Below are 17,978 nucleotides of genomic sequence, written 5' to 3'. Positions count from 1 at the left end.
GAAATTAAGAAAACACTCCCGTTTACCATTGCAACAAAAAGAATAAAATACCTAGGAATAAACCTACCTAAGGAGACAAAAGACCTGTATGCAGAAAATTATAGGACACTGATGAAAGAAATTAAAGATGATACAAATAGATGGAGAGATATACCACGTTCTTGGATTGGAAGAATAAACATTGTGAAAATGACTCTGCTACCCAAAGCAATCTACAGATTCAATGCAATCCCTATCAAACTACCACTGGCATTTTTCACAGAACTAGAACAAAAAATTTCACAATTTGTATGGAAACACAAAAGACCCTGAATAGCCAAAGCAATCTTGAGAACGAAAAATGGAGCTGGAGGAATCAGGCTCCCTGACTTCAGACTATATTACAAAGCTACAGTAATCAAGACAGTTTGGTACTGGCACAAAAACAGAAATATAGATCAATGGAACAGGATAGAAAGCCCAGAGATAAGCCCACGCACATATGGTCACCTTATCTTTGATAAAGGAGGCAAGCATATACAGTGGAGAAAAGACAGCCTCTTCAATAAGTGGTGCTGGGAAAATTGGACAGGTACATGTAAAAGTATGAAATTAGAACACTCCCTAACACCATACACAAAAATAAACTCAAAATGGATTAAAGACCTAAGTGTAAGGCCAGACACTATCAAACTCTTAGAGGAAAACATAGGCAGAACACTGTATGACATAAGTCACAGCAAGATCCTTTTTGACCCAGGTCCTAGAGAAATGGAAATAAAAACACAAATAAACAAATGGGACCTAATGAAACTTAAAATCTTTTGCACAGCAAAGGAAACCATAAACAAGACCAAAAGACAACCCTCAGAATGGGAGAAAATATTTGCAAATGAAGCAACGGACAAAGGATTAATCTCCAAGATTTACAAGCAGCTCATGCAGCTCAATAACAAAAAAACAAACAACCCAATCCAAAAATGGGCAGAAGACCTAAATAGACATTTCTCCAAAGAAGAGATACAGATTGCCAACAGACACATGAAAGAATGCTCAACATCATTAATCATTAGAGAAATGCAAATCAAAACTACAATGAGGTATCATCTCACACCGGTCAGAATGGCCATCATCAAAAAATCTAGAAACAATAAATGCTGGAGAGGGTGTGGAGAAAAGGGAACACTCTTGCACTGCTGGTGGGAATGTAAATTGATACAGCCACTATGGAGAACAGTATGGAGGTTCCTTAAAAAACTAAAAATAGAACTACCATATGACCCAGCAATCCCACTACTGGGCATATACCCTGAGAAAACCATAATTCAGAAAGAGTCATGTACCAAAATATTCATTGCAGCTCTGTTTACAATAGCCAGGACATGGAAGCAACCTAGGTGTCCATCATCGGATGAATGGATAAAGAAGATGTGGCACATATATACAATGGAATATTACTCAGCCATAAAAAGAAATGAAATGGAGGTGTTTGTAATGAGGTGGATGGAGTTAGAGTCTGTCATACAGAGTGAAGTAAGTCAGAAAGAGAAAAACAAATACAGTATGCTAACACATATATATGGAATCTAAGGGAAAAAAAAAAAAAAAAAAAGAGGTCATGAAGAACCTAGTGGCAAGATGGGAATAAAGACACAGACCTACTAGAGAATGGACTTGAGGATATGGGGAGGGGGAGGGGTGAGATGTGACAGGGTGAGAAAGTGTCATGGACATATATACACTACCAAATGTAAAATAGATAACTAGTGGGAAGCAGCCGCATAGCACAGGGAGATCAGTTCGGTGCTGTGTGACCACCTAGAGGGGTGGGATAGGGAGGGTGGGAGGGAGGGAGATGCAAGAGGGAAGAGATATGGCAACATATGTATATGTGTAACTGATTCACTTTGTTGTAAAGCAGAAGCTGGCACACCATTGTAAAGCGGTTGTACTTCAATAAAGATGTTAAAAAAAAAAAAAAAAAAACCCACAAAACAAAAAAAAAAAAAAAAAAAAAAAAATAAGTTTTTAAAAGAAGAATGCTATGTAGGGGTATAAAACATACATGGAAATGATAAATTCCAAATTCAATTGGTGGTGACCTCTGTGAGGGAGGGAGAGAGATGTGATTGGCAATAGACACAGAGAACTTCAATCTTATTTGTAATACTGTGTTGCTTAAGTGGTGGGTACTCAATATGGTAGGTAGTCATGATTTTTGGATGTCTGATATATGTCTTCATAATTAATTTTTTCCATGAAGAATTAAAATTTAGCATGGAAGAAAAATGTTAGTAGTGTCAAAAGAATTCTAAACTAGTAGGATGTATTTGTTAAAGAAATAATGGTTCAACTCACTGTCATTTAACATTAAGAATATAATTTTAAATTGAGAATATAAAATGTTGCCTAGTGCATGTTAGCTAATACATATTGGTTAATAAAAGTAGCTAAATGTAGTGTGGTATGGGGGAAGGGAACAGACGAAAGAGGAGCCAAAGCAATGAAGAAGTGAAAGCTGATGGGACAGATAGGGACGCTGGATGAGGTGGTCCTGAAGAAGCCCCTGTAACTGCATCATGGGATCCATCACGTCCTCCGGCCTCAGGGCACCATTAGGGTACCCTCTAACACACTAACTAGAGCTCCGATGGGGGGTCTTTACCAACATTTTGCCCCTGTGACCACACAGCAGGCTTTGAAAACCACACTCAGGTTAAAGAGACTAGGCTGCTGGAAGCCATGCCAGGACCTAAAGGGAATCAAGGTTTGCTCTTAACACGTGTGGCCCATTAACTGCACACTAGTCCCAGCAGAGAAGTGTAGAAGATGTGTTTCGTTACGGAATGCAGCTTTATCCACACAATGGTATGGGAGAGAAAATGAGTATCTTTAAAGTGAAGAAAGAAAATTACTGCCAATCTAGAATTCCAAACAAATCAAACCTATCCTTCAAAATGATGGTGAAATAAAGACATTTTACACACCCACTCACAGACACACACATCCACAAACAACAATTTGTCACCAGCAGACCCATGCGAAAAGAAACACTACAGGGAATTCTTCAAGCAGATTATGAGAGTAGAGTTTTAAATCTTATTTTATACTCCTTACAAGTGATATGTCTTAAAATATAAGGGCACAGACTGGTTAAAGTAAAAGGGTAAAAAACTTGCAAACACTAAGCAAAAGAAAACTTGTAAAGTTATCTTCATCTCTGACAAAAGAGAAGTAAGGCAAGAAACATCACTCAAGCTAGAGGGTTATTTTATAATAATAAATATGATGATCCATTAAAAAAGCCATAAGAATTCTAAATTGGCATACATAAAAAAGACAGCCCCAAAATACATAAAGCAAAAACTAACAGAACTAAAATGAAAAACTGCCAGGTCTACAACCACAGTGGATTTTAACAGACCTTTCACAGTAACTGATAAAGCAAGCACTCAAATATCCTTTCAAATATTCCTATCAAGAAGTAAAAAATAGGAAAAAATTAATCCCAAAGTAGAAACTGGAGCAAAAAAAACTTTTAAATAGAAAACAAATGTGCGAGAGAAAAATCAAAATAGTTGGTTCTTTGGAAAAAAACTAAAATAAATGATAGACCTTTTAGCAAGACTCATCACAGATAATCAGAGAAGGCACAAGTCCCAATCGAGAATGAAAAGGAGGGTAATACTAAGGATTTTACAGACAATAAAACAATATTATTAAAAATTTTGGCCCAATGGATTTGAAAAACGACAGGAAATGAACAAATTCCTAGGAAAACACAACTTATTAAAACTGACAAAGAAATAGAAAATCTGAAAACACAAATACATATTAAAGAAATTGAATATGTAATTAAAAACTTTCCTACAAAGAAAACTGCATGCCCATATGGCTCCAATAGTAAATTCTTCCAAACATATAATGAAAAACATTTACCATCAATCTTAAAAATGCTTACATGGAGAACAGCAAAACAAAAACTTGAAAAGAACATTGTAAGAAAAAAACATGACAGGCCAATTTTTCTCATAAATAAAGTCTCAAAAAATCCTAAACAAAGTATCAGTGTATCATGCCTAGTAGTAACATAAATAAAATATATCAAGACCAATTTATACTCAGTCCAAGATTTATGACTGGACTTAAATTTTTAATATTAAATTTTTTAATTTATGAAATTTTTAATTTACGTAATTGAGAAAGGTGAAAATCATATAAATTTTCAGTAGGTTGCAGAAAAGCAGTTGATAAAATTCAACACTCATTCTTTAACATCTTCACTGAGGTATAATTTACATAAAATAAAATTCAGTCATTTAAAATACACAATTCAATATTTTTTAAGTAAATTTACAGAGTTGTACAACCATCACCACAACCCAGTTTTAGAACATTTCCATTATCACAAAAAAGATCCCTAACACCCATATGCAGTCACTCCCTGTTCTCACCTCTAGCCCCAAACTAATCTACTGATATTTTCCTATAATTTTGCCTTTTCTGAACATTTCATATAAATAAACTCATATAATATATGGTCTTCTGTTTCTTTCTTTCACATAGCGTAGTGTTTTTCAGGTTCATCCATGATATAAAGATGAATCAGTACTTTTTATCTTTTTATTACCAAATAGTATTTCATTGTAGGGACAGACATTTTGTTTATCCATTCATTGGTTGATGGACATTTGGGTTGTTTCTACTTTTTTGGCTATTATGAAAAATACTACCATGAACGTCTGCATACAAGTCTTTGTGTAGAGAAATTTTTTCACTTGTCTTGGATAGAGTGGAATTGCTGGGCTATATTGTAAATTTCTATTTAACTTAAAAAAGGAAAGAAGAAAAAAAACCTGCCACTGTTTTCCATAGTGGCTGCACCACTTTACATTCCTATCAGCAATGCCTAAGGGTCTCTGTTGTCCTACAAGGTCACCAACACTAGTCTGCCCTTTTATCACAGCCATTTTAGTGGACATGAAGTGGTATTTATTATGGTTTTAAATTTGCATTTCCCTAATGACTAATGAGGTTAGCATCTTTTCAAGGTGCTTATTAGCCATTCATACAGTTTCTTGAGTGAAATGTCTATTCAAATCTTTTGCTCATTTTTTTGATGGATAATTTATTTTACTCTTACTGGGTTGTAAGAGTTATATCTTGGATACAAGTCCTTTTTCAGAAATATGATTCACAATATTTTCTCCCTATCTGTGGCTTATCTTTTGATGATTCTTGATGGTTTTTTGAAGTTTAATTTTAATGAAGTCCAATTTATCAATTTTTCTCTTTTATTACTTGTACTTTTGGTGTCCTCTCTAATTAACACTCATTATTAATTAAAAATTCATAGCAAAGAAAAGAATCTTTTTGATTTTATAAAGAGTAATTACAAAATACCTAACACCACCTTTAATGGTCAATTACTTCCTCTCAGAGATCAAGAATGAGACAAGTATTCTTTATCACTTCTACAGATGGGAACAGATGTACTAGTTTGTGTAATAAGAAAAATTTTTTAATCACAAGGAACAGAAGGAAAAAAATAAAACTTCCATCATTAGCAGATGACTTAATTATACATGAAGAATATCCAAAAGAATTTACAAACCATAAAAATAAGTGAATTTAGTAAGGTTGCTGGATATAGGTTCAATATAAAAAAATCAACTTTCTATGTACTAGCAAAAGAAATTTGTGAAATTTTAAAAAGATACCATTTATATTAACATTCAAAAATCAAAAAGCCAAGGAATAAATCTAATAAAAGATGTATAAAATCTTGACACAAAAACCTACAAAATCTAAATTAAAGAAGTCCTAAATAAATGGAGGAATATATCATTTCATGTGTTAGAAGATTCCATACTAAAAGATGTAAATTCTCTCCAAATTAATAGATTCGATGTGGTTCCAATCAAAATCCCAATGCTTTTTAGAAATTGACAAAGTGGATATGCAAAGGCCCAATAATAGTCAAGATAATCTTGAAGAAGAAAAAGCTGGAGAATTTATATTAAAATAAGATGTATTATAAAACTACAGTAATTAAGAAAATGTGACACTGGCTCAAAGATAGAGAAACAGAGCAATGGAACAGAATAGCAAGTCCAGAAAAGACCTGCTTGATTTATGACAAAGATGGCACTGCTGGAACATTCCAATAAATGGGGCTGGGACCACTGAAGGTTCATATGGGGAAAAACAATTCTTGACCCTTCATATCATATACACAAACAAATCAGTTAATGGTGCATTACAGCCTAAATTTGAAAGGTAAAACAAATAACTTCTAAATGAAAATATCCAGATATCTTCAAGATTTTGGTATAGACAAAGATTTTTAAAAGGTTTTTCCAACACTTTTAAAAGGAAAACACTAGAGTTCTTTAAAATTAAAAACTTCTGTTCATCAAAGGACATCATTAAGTGAGTGAATATACAAGTAAAAGAGTGGGAAATGGTATCTTAAATACATGTGTCCTGTGCATGTAAAGAACTATAAATCGGGAAGAAAAATATAAATAACCCAACTATAAAATATAGGCAAAAGATTCATACAGATAATTCACAGAAGAGAATATAACATTGGCTAATAAAGAGATGAAAAGGAATACAACATGACTAATCATCAAGGAAACACCGATTACAAACACAGATAGTTTTATAAGCAGTACAGTGCTAAAGTGTTGGTGAAGGTATAGAGCAATGAGAACTCTGATTTAATGCTGCTGGGAGTAAAATTGGTAAAAAAAAAATCACTTTGGAAAGCAATTCCACCCCAAGTATACACACCCAACAGAAACACATGATATGTACACTAAAGGACACGTATAAGCATATTCACAGAAGCATTATTCAGAATAGCTGAAACCAGCAATAACCCAAACATTCATCAACAGCAAAATGAATAAACTGTGAAATATTCCCACAAATACGAATATACTATTCCTAGATGAACAGTACATACTGAATCCCACAAACGTGTTGAGAAGAAGTCAACCTTAAAAGATACATGCTGGATAATTCCAGTTACATAAAGTTTGAAAACAGGCAAAATTAGTATTTGGTAATAAAAATCAGAAAAACCTCCACTATCTTTTGGGTGAGAGATGGTTAACAATAGGAGGAAGCATAAGGGATGAATTATGGTGTGCTGGTTATGGCAGTGTTCATTTCTTAATTTGGGTGGTGATTGCACAGGTGAGTTCATTTTGCAGAAATTTATTACTTACAGTTTGTGCAATTTTCCCTATGTACATTATAATTCAATTTAAAAATTTACGTTAAAAAAAAAAATTCCTTCTGCAGCCAATCAGGCCTCTTTTCTCTGTGGAGGCCTGGTGTGCAATGGCTGCAAAAAGCAGCCTCACACACCACTGTAAAGCAATTATACTCCAATAAAGATGTTAAAAAAAAAAAAAAAAACCAGATAACTAAGGCACTAAAAAAAAAAAAAAAGCAGCTTCCCTGGTAGTGCATGCAGCCTGTTGCTTGTATGGGTTGCCCTTAAGGACCTTCGAGACAGCCCTTACCAGTGGACATTCATGTCTGGCATCATGCTGTCCCCAATCTAGGCTCCAGACAGGTATGCAGGGTGCCTTTGGAAAGCCCCAGCACGCAGTGGCCAGGGTCCACACTGGCCAAGTCAGCACGTCCATCTGCACCAAACTGCAGAACAAGGAGCAAGTGATTAAGGCCCCACACAGGGCCAAGTTCAAGTTTCTGGGCCCCAGAAGATCCACATCCACATCCACATCCAAGAAGTGGATGAATCTGAAGACATGGTGGCAGAAAAGTGGATCATCCTGGATGACTACGGGTCAAATACATCCCTAATCGTGGGCCCCCTGGACAAATGGCAGACCCTGCACTCATGAAAGCCGTGGTGCTTTCCCTTCCTTACTCACGCCCACCAATAAATCCAACTTTCCTGCCCAAAAAACAAATGAAAAAAAATGACAAAAAAAAATCCTGACTCCATACACATTACCTGCTCCAGCTACCACCAATTTCTCTCCTCTTTTTTTTTAAAGCCAAACTCCTCAAAAGGGCTGCTCTTTCTGTCTCCCACCCTCTCCTCTTACACTATGTCTCTAAACAAGGGGGACAAAAAGATACTAAAAAATAAATATAATAAATAACCAAGATAAAAAGTGATAAATGTTTGGGAGTAAAAATAACAGGAAAGTGTGAATCTAGAGTGCAGAGGGAAGTAAAGTTGTGAACCACATTACAATATTAAATAGTATGATCACACTGGTCTTACTGAGAAAGTATAATAAAATTCAGTAAGATCTCTGTAGTCCATATATTCCTGATAATTTAATATTTGGTTCTAAGTTACATATTTTTAATTATTTGTATTGCTTTTGCAGTATCTACCGCAAACTCTTTTCAACTAAATATGTAGTGATCAGAAACGTAAATACCCCAAGTAGACAATGCATGGAGTTAATATATTATTTAACAATTCTGAGAGAATATAGTTCATTTAAATATTGCCCACTAAAATGGTCCTCTCCTAAAATCCTTGGACTTTTTTTAATAAATTCCTTCTTTTGAATATGCTTTAGGATTACTATGTAGTAAATTTCTACCTATTTATCTTTGTCGCAGACTAGTCCAGTGAGTAGAAAAGTTATGGAAAACAATGATAATATTCTTTGTTGTACATTGCAGGATACCTAGCTTCCTTGTCCCCCAATAACCAAATGAGAGTAAAGCCCCCTCAGTCATTGTGACAAGCAAAAATGTCCCCCTAAATTCTAATATCTTCCCCAATGAGTGTTACCATCCCCCTTGAGAGCTAATGCTCCAAGTCAGTGGCCTTCAACATTTTTTGTTCCCATTACAGCTAAAAAGAATTTTGAAAAACGATGCACTCCCTTGAACAGTTTTATATTGACATCTAAAATTTTTCATAATTTAAATAGTTGCAAGGATTGCAGTACACTATAAACACTGGCAGCTTAAAATACAACTGATATATACCACTGTCAATGCATCCAGTGCAATCTACATACCACAGTGACTTGACTCTCAACATCATTCATGTCTGAAACAAGAAACAAATCCTTGTTTAACGATAAGAAATACTACGTCATTTATTTTCTTTATGAACAACTTTATGAAGTGTTGTATTTCTACAACACTTTGCTGCGATTTTTTTCTGATGCAATCAGCTTTTATGCTTAAAATTTTTCTTTTGACCACTGTCATATTTCTTTGCAACAAAACATATATATTGTTTAAACTGAATTAATTTTTATTAAATTCCCTGTAACCATGAAGCACTAAGTTTAGAAGTTTTCCTCTGGACTGACTTTTCATTACAAGTATTATTAGCATAAAATTGATTGAAGCATAAATATATTACAAATCTGATAACAACTAGATATTAAAAGTAAACTTTTTTGGGAAATGTATCTCAATGAGATAGATAAGACTACCTTCCCTCCTTCTATTATTTCATATATCTATGCATGAAAATCATTTATTGCTAGAATACTTCAGCAATGTCACCTAATTCTTTCAACTCCTTTAGAGCCAGCTCTTGAAAAATCACATAGTAATCAAGAAGCATTTAACAATTCCATAAAAACTTTACTGTCCTTAAATTATGCTGAAAGCAATGAATTGGAAACTGCCAGAGTAAGAATAGGATCCTAGTTGAAATTTTCAACATTAGTATTTTAAAATACCCCTTTTATAGCAATTCAGAGCTTTCTTCCTCCCTGGGTCAAGGAAGCAAAAAAAGGCAAAATCAGGATTGACTACTGTAAAGTGCAAGAAGAGCAACTATGAAAGAGAAGATGGTAAAGAGTAACTTAACCTGCAGATCAGTCTGAAAAGTTCTACAAAAAAGTACATACAAGTTATCAGCTAGGTCCCTTTTAAACAATCTGTATCTCCTGAATGCCTAGAGGAAAACCCAACCTCAGTCTGGGGGATAATTGCTTTAAGTCATTTCCCTCGGAGTGCAGGTGCTGGGTCATGTGAAGTGAAAATGATCTTTAAAAGTTAATACCAAATTGTTTTTCCAAAGTAATTCCACCTCCATACATTATCACCAGCAGTGCATTGCTCCACATCATTACCAGTGCCTGGTATTGCCACACTTAGTAAGTTCTGCTCATCTAACGGGTGAGAAATGGTAGCTTTAAGCTGCATTTTTCTTAGTAGTAAAAGATGAAATGTCTCAGTTTTGTAGAACATTACTGTGCAGTGAACAAAGTCATCATTTCACAATTGTTCCAGTTTATGTACATGTACTATCAATCCAAAGCACCCTGGTCTTTTTTGCTCCTGCTCCAAATAGGCTTTCATCTCCTCCATCCAACCAAAACATCAGGTCAAGATAAGCCAGGATTTCCAGGTGGCTCAATCTGCATCTTAACCTCCAAAAAGCACCAGACGGAACAGATGCTCCCTGTGTCCTGGGGAGGTGTCTATCTAAAACCAGAAGATGTGTCTGTTCTCCTCTCCTGTACTGCTCTTGTATGGTGGTTGTATCAAGGTTATTCTAGCCTCAGAAAAGCAGCTGAGAAAGGGTCTTTCTTTTTTTAACTTATCAAAGAATATATGTGAGACTGGAATTATCTGTTCCATGAAATGTCTGGATAGAATGTTCCTCTGCAGTCATGGAGACCAAGTGTTCTCATTGTTACGGGACTAGTCAGGTTTTCGATTTCTTAAGTCAGTTTTGGTTAAGTTCTATTTTCTAATAATTTACCTATTCCACTTAAAATTTCAAATTCACTGACATCAGTTATTCTTAATATTATCTTACCAGATTAACCTCTGTGAAGTTTATACCTATGAGATCCTTTTTCAATCTGAATATTGTTTAGTTATTCCCTCACCCTTGATAAATCTTGTCAGAAATTTGACTATTTGACTTTTGAAGAACCAACTTTGGACTTTATTATCCTATTACTTACTGTGTATTTTTCCAAGTCATAAGTTTATGTTCATCTTCAGTTCTTTCCTTCTACCCTATCTGGGTTTATTCTGTAGTCACTTTTGTCATTTTTAAAAATTGGATTCTTAGTTTATTCATCTTGAGCATTTATTCTTTCTTAAAGTACAATCTAAACTATATTACACAACTTTTAAAGTATTTTGTTAGAATTTAATTCTGAATATGTTCTAATTTCCATTAAGATTCCTTTGTTGAGCTGTAAGTTATTTAGAAGTTATTTTAAATTCCCCACTGTAGGGGACTTTTTCTAATTACCTTTTGTAAATGACTTGTATCTTAACTGCCTGTAGTCACAGAATTCAGCCTTTGAAATCTGTGCAGGTTTTACAGCCAAGCAGATGGTTAATTTTCATGAATATTCCATGTGTGCTTAAAAGAGATGCACAGTCATCAACTGCTGAGGGCAATGATCCACACAGGTACATTACATTAACCCTCAGTAGGCCAGGAAAAATAATCAACACCCTTTATCAGCTGGGCTGATAGACTCTTTGTATTAATATTTTATTTAATATTTAGGTCATTTTATAAATAATTTACAGAAAAATAAAAGGACGATAAAAAATCAAATTAGTTGGAAATTTTAGTCAAAATTTAAATACATAAAATCCATATATTTTTATATTTTCCTGGTATGTGCACATATGTATATTATACATATACATACCTACAAATGCATAGTGTATGCATATATACACTCACATACTTACATATATCACACACACATACACACATAAACACATATGAAAAGGGTTATATCATTTGAATGAAATTGGTCATCAACTGACACACATGAACCTGGGACATACAGTTTTATAAAATCTGATTCCAGATTTCAAATATAGCTCTACTAAATGATCATTACTTCTTCCTGAACTTGCATTGTAGAAATGCTGTGCTTTTGAAAATTTGGATGGCTCATAAACTTGTTGAGGACAGCCATATTCATTGTTCCCTGATTGTAAATATTCATTTTTAGATTTATAAACATCTATCAGAATGATCAATGATTTGTTTTCTTTTCTACACCATATAGTCCCTTCCTGTCACCTCTGTATACACACCTGCCTTCAACACTCTTCAATTACAAGCTGTATCAAGTAAATGCTCATGTACATCATCATATGAAATGCAAGAATATGTCACATATCTTTTTTGGAAAAACTGAATAGTCCAACTTCTTGTCACAAGATACACAAAATACTGCATGGTGAAGTCCTTCCTACCTAATGACTAACTGGATGCAAATTTCATACTTCCTTTATAGAAACCACAGAAATATACTGCTCACTCATCAGTTCTTGAGTTCGAGAAAATTCATCTAGGATATTGTCATCTGATGACTCACAGTCTAAGATTTCACTCATACGATCAAGTTCACCACCATGATTAGGGCCTACAGTCTGCTGTCTCTTTTGACCATTATTTTACCCATCTAATAACTGTGAAATGTCTTCCTCTGTCAACTTTTCTACTCTTGTACCATTATGTGTAGAAAATGAAAAATTCTAAATTCTCAACTGTGTTCAGTGATAACTAAAAGAATGACTACAAAGATGGTACCTCCAGACTTCAGTTATATTTTCTTAAAATATGTGCAACTCTTGAGGCAATGCAATAAAAAAAAAAAAGATAATGCAATAGCAATGATTTGACCTCTACAAAATCTTTCTAGACAATTCCATCTTTCTTCCATTTTCTTATTTTTTTTCTTAGCATAGTTGGGAATAATTAAAGAGTAATGATAAAAATCATTCCTAGGATGATGAAATTACCAATATAAAGATAGTGATATGAGGTAAGAACCCACAGCATCTTAGATTCATAAAAAGTTCCAATGAACCCATACAGTAACTGCGAGAAAAGGAGTTTTAATTTTCTTTTTTAAAGTAAATTTTCTGTTCTTCAGAAGACCTCTAAGAAAGAATGAAAGTCATAAAACATCAATCCATACAAGCAAAATTGTTCAAAAAAGAAACTAGTAAATTAAATCTGGGTCCAGGGGACTCTGACGATATAAGGGTTAAGTTTACTAAATGACGTATTCAAATCTCCTATAGACTTACTTTTTCCTTGTTTAATCTATCATCAACTAAGAAAAGTGCTAAAAATTCCCATTATGGTGGTGGATTTGTCCATTTTTCCTCAGGGCGATATCAATTTTTGCACGTATATTTTGAGGCTGTTTCTAACAGCAAAAAAGCTGGGAATCATCATATCTACAAGGGAAATTGAATCTTCTATGATTATGTAGTGACCTTCTTTATCTCTAATAATTACTATCTCTAATAAAAATTTGTTTTAAAGTCTATTTCATTTGATATCAATATAGTTATACCAGCTTTCTTTTAGTCAGTATTAGACTGGTATATCTTTTTCTACTCTTCAACTTTCAATGTCCTTATGCTTTAGGTGTTTCTTATAAGCAGCTTAGCGATAACTTTTCTTAAGCCAGCCGTTGCTTGTCTTCTAATTTAAGAATTTAGTACACTTACATTCACTATGATAAGTAATAAATTTGAATTTATTTCTACAATTGCATTTTAGGATATTTAGCCCATTAGTTCTTTTTTTTCTCCCTCCATCTCCCTCCCTATTTTTTAACCATCTTCTGGATTGACTGTTTTACTTGTTCTTATTTCATTTACTCAGAAGTTTAAATACCACCTGTATACCAATGATGTCAAAATTTTTACCTCAAGCCCAGACCTCTACCATGAACTAACTACAGACTCCTAAATTCAGCTGCCTATTAGACATATCCAGTTGAATGTCTAATATGCATCTTATAAACACAATAAACCCTCCCCTCCCCCAACTATTAAATTTCCTCCCCAGAATATGCTCCTCTTGCATTCTTCCACTCCTCAGTTAATGGTAACCCCATCCTTCCAATGTTCCCATCAAAATAGAGTCAACCTTGATTCTTCTCCCTCATACCCCTTCCTTTTCATCAGTAAATCCATGTCTCCACCTTCAAAATACATGTAGAATCCAACAATTTTTCACCACCTCCACTACTACACTGATCCAAGTATGATCTTAAATGCAGGGGATCAAAGACAGAAGTTCTGGAACAGTCTATTCTCAACACACAGCCAGAGCAAGCCTTTTAAAACTTAAGTCTTTTCAGGTCACTCCTTAGCTTAAAACATCCCAGATTCTCTTTTCACTCAAAGTAGAAGTGAAAATTCTCTGTCACTTGGACTCCTACCACTTCTGTGACATCATCTCCTAGAACTCATCTTGTCCACTCAGCTCCAGAGACACTAACATTCTTGCTCTCCCATTATCTTGCAAAGTATGATGTTGCCTCCAGGCTCCATTCTTGCTTACCTCTCTGCCTAAAACACTCTTCCCCAGGTATCCACAAGGGAAGCTCACTTCTTCCAGTGAACTTCTTCAGGACTAGTTCACTTCTTCCAGGGCTCTACTTATTTATCTCCTTCTCAGAGAGGTCTTCCCTCTTCACCATATATGAAACAGCAATCCTCCACGCCAGCCACAAGAACTCATTCTTCTTGCCCAGTTTTATCTGGATTCAGAGCATTCATCTGACACAGTACACATTTACGTTAATTTCTTTTTTCACTGCCTCCCCTACCCCCATGCCTATGGAGGCTCCACAAGAGCAGGTGATTTCTGTCTTACTTACTGCTGTATTCCCAGATCCTAGAATAGTACCTAGCCCATGACAGGCTCTCCTCCAAGAAATCTGATGAATAAATAAATGAATAAATGAAAGAAATCCATGTGTTTTCTTTATAGCTGGACCCTAATGAAGACAGTTTATAGTAGGAATTTTAAAACTCATGAATATTGGCTGTCTACTTAGCATCTACCGCCCTCCTCCCACTTCCTAAAGGTGGCCTTATTTTTGTTCTGTTGTCTGCCTCTACCGCCCCCCCAATTCCATGTACTTTGAAAGAAGTTAAATCCATTCCCATAGCAAATCAGCATAGTTTCTTCCCCTGAGAAGTCAAATCAAGATCAATCTGAGGGTTCCAGCTTGGATTTGGGCAAAAGTGTTCTCTTCTCTTCATTTCAACATGGTCATACACGGATAGGAGGCCCTGAACTACTGAAGCTTCAGGCTACCAAGCTGGATGAAGGTGGCATATAGAAGACAGTGAAGCCAAAGGAATTTCATAACAGCCCAGAATCACTGAATTGGAGCAATCCTAACTACCTTGTAGTTTAAGTCAACTTGAATCAATTTTTCCGTAACCTGAAGCTGAGAGATTCCCATCTGATGCTTATTATCTACTAGATGATGTATTACAAATGATAACAAATGGGTCAGATTCACTCTACATCTGTTCTCAAGGAATGGGATCTTCATTGGTGAGGGCATTGGTTAGCCCTAATTATTACAGGGAATTTCTAGCCAAGGTTTAGCATGGGAGAGAACCAAATAAGGTTCAGGAACATAATCTTCTTGTTATGACTACCTTCATAGCTTCTAAAACTTTAATAGCAACACTAAATTCTCAAATACTTTTAGCTTAGATTTCTTCATCCTGGATCTGAAACCATCTTTTATCCAATTAAACATAAAATTTCAATCTATAAAAACTTACAGGGACTTACAGTTTCTGGTTCCACATACAAGGAGCTTGGAAGTTGTCACTCTGTCCTAACAACAAGTAAAAAGCTGAATAGACTGAATCAACAACTCTTCTAGGATCTGAAAGAGAGGTGAGGAGGACACAGGGCAAACCACTGCTCCCAAGACTGAAGAAACAAACGGGCAGATACAGAGAATCACAACATACCAGAGCAGAGACTCAGGGGCAGTGGAAACCACTGCCAGGGTCAGAAAACCTGAACTGTAATTGATGAACTGCTGGAGGCTCAGTAGGAACAACTCTGAGGGTTAAAAACTCTAGGGGTACCCCACAGTTTTCTGAGATTTACCTCCAAGAGCCTAACCAGCTTCTCAAAATAAATACTGGTGAAAAATCCCCTCCTCCTTCTGACAGAGGAAGGGGCAAAGAAACCATTTTGAAATACCAGAGCACTCTATTCTTAACAAGGCCTGACTTCAGGGAAAACTGATAAACCAAAGCCTAATTGACCTGGAGGAAGGGAAATACCAAACTCCAGCCCACTCTAGTCATCCAGTCCCACCTAAGGGGGCAAAAAAACCCTGAGAAACACTTGTGAAGTTCACAGTTCAGAGGCATAGGCTCACTAAAAGCCTGAGAACTAATCATAGCACAATAGAACACTTCCCCTCCCCGCAGCACCTTACCACATTACTAAAGGCCTATTCACAGCCTTTACCCAGTACATCATGTCAGGCTATCAAGAAAATATTAAAAGGCATACCAAATCACAAAAACACAATTTAAAGAGACAGACCAAGCACCAGAACCAGACGTAGCAGACATGTTGGAATTATAAACCAGGAATTTGAAACAAATTGTTAAGGGCTATAATGAATAAAGCAGACAGCATGAAAGGGCTCCAATGAATAAAGCAGACAGCATGCAAGAACAGATGGGCAATGCAAGCAGAGATGGAAACCCTAAGAAAGAAACAAAAAAGAGATGCTAGAGATCAAAAACTTTGTAAAAGAAATGAACACTGGCTTTGATGATCTTCTCAGTAGACAGGACAGAGCTGAGGAAGCAATCTCTGAGCTTGAGGATGTCACAATAGATTCCAAAGCTGAAAAAGGGAACAAAGACTGAAAAACAAAAAACAAAAACAAAAACACCAACATCAAAGGACTGAGGGACAACTACAAAAGGTATAATCTGGAACAATTATGACTGAGAATTTCCCCAGATTTATGTCAGACACCAAACCACAGATCCAGAAAGCTCAGCGAAAACCAGGCAGAGAACACCAAGAACACCAATGCAAAAACCAAGCAACCAACAAATAAAAAAAAAACCACCTAGGCATATTTTCAAGCTACCAAAAGTCAAACATAAATTCTGAAAGAAGCCAGAGGAAAAATACATCTTACCTATAAAAGAACAAAGATAAGAATTACATCTGACATCTCCTCAGAAACCATGCAAGCAAGGAGTGGAGTGAAATATTTAAAGTGTTGAGAGAAAAAGAATACCAAACCTAGAATTCTGTACCTGTGAAATTATCCTTCAAAAGCGAAGGAGAAATAAAAACTTTATCAGAGGGGCTTCCCTGGTGGCGCAGTGGTTAAGAATCTGCCTGCCAATGCAGGGGGCATGGGTTCGAGCCCTGGTCCAGGAAGATCCCACATGCCGCGGAGCAACTAAGCCCGTGCGCCACAACTACTAAGCCTGCGCCTCTCTAGAGCCCATGAGCCACAACTACTGAGCCCGCGCGCCTAGAGCCAGTGCTCTGCAACAAAAGAAGCCACTGCAATGAGAAGCCCATGCACCGCAACGAAGAGTAGCCCCCACTTGCTGCAACTAGAGAAAGCCCACACGCAGCAACGAAGACCCAACGCAGCCAAAATAAAAATAAAATAAATAAATTTATTAAAAAAAAAACTTTATCAGATAAACAAAAACTGAGGAAATGTGTTGCCAACAGACTTGCCCTGCAAGAAATATTAAAAAAAAAAAAAAGTTCTTTAGAGGGAAGGAAAATTATAGTCAGAAACTTGTATCTACATAAAGAAAGTGCATCAAAGAAGAATAAGTGAAGGTAAAATAAAAACTTTTACTTTTCTTATTCTTAGTTGACCTAACAGGGAACAATGTGTTCAAAATAATAATAATATTTGATTATGTTTACCTATGGATATATCTTACATATATATGTGTATGTGTGCCTATATATGTATAAACATATATGAGAAACAATTAATAGCTATTACACAGGATGGAAGGGAAGAACTAGAATTATTTTGTTATTATAATGTATCACACTACCCATAAAGCAGTATTATTTGAAAGTGGACTTAGATTAACCATAAATGTATATTGCAATCTCTAGAGCAACAACAAAAAAAAAGTAAAAAAGGAAATATAACTGACATGCTAAGAAATGAGAGAAAATAGAATTACATAAA

At 35.4% G+C, this 17,978-nt stretch overlaps 1 protein-coding gene and 2 pseudogenes across 4 annotated transcripts in view; 2 read left to right on the top strand and 1 right to left on the bottom strand.

Annotated features, from left to right (window-relative positions):
- AUH (AU RNA binding methylglutaconyl-CoA hydratase) overlaps positions 1 to 17,978 on the bottom strand; it is a 176,101-nt gene that overhangs the window by 112,584 nt on the left and 45,539 nt on the right. The gene's annotated exons all lie outside the window — the stretch shown is intronic.
- LOC133098445 (small nucleolar RNA SNORA70) lies at positions 7,288 to 7,374 on the top strand (annotated as a pseudogene).
- LOC133098443 (small nucleolar RNA SNORA70) lies at positions 7,419 to 7,512 on the top strand (annotated as a pseudogene).

The sequence above is a fragment of the Eubalaena glacialis genome, chromosome 9, assembly GCF_028564815.1.
Source record: "Eubalaena glacialis isolate mEubGla1 chromosome 9, mEubGla1.1.hap2.+ XY, whole genome shotgun sequence".
Lineage (NCBI taxonomy): Eukaryota > Metazoa > Chordata > Mammalia > Artiodactyla > Balaenidae > Eubalaena > Eubalaena glacialis.
The sequence above is the reverse complement of the archived record's forward strand: the minus strand, read 5'-3'. Positions and strand labels throughout refer to the sequence as shown.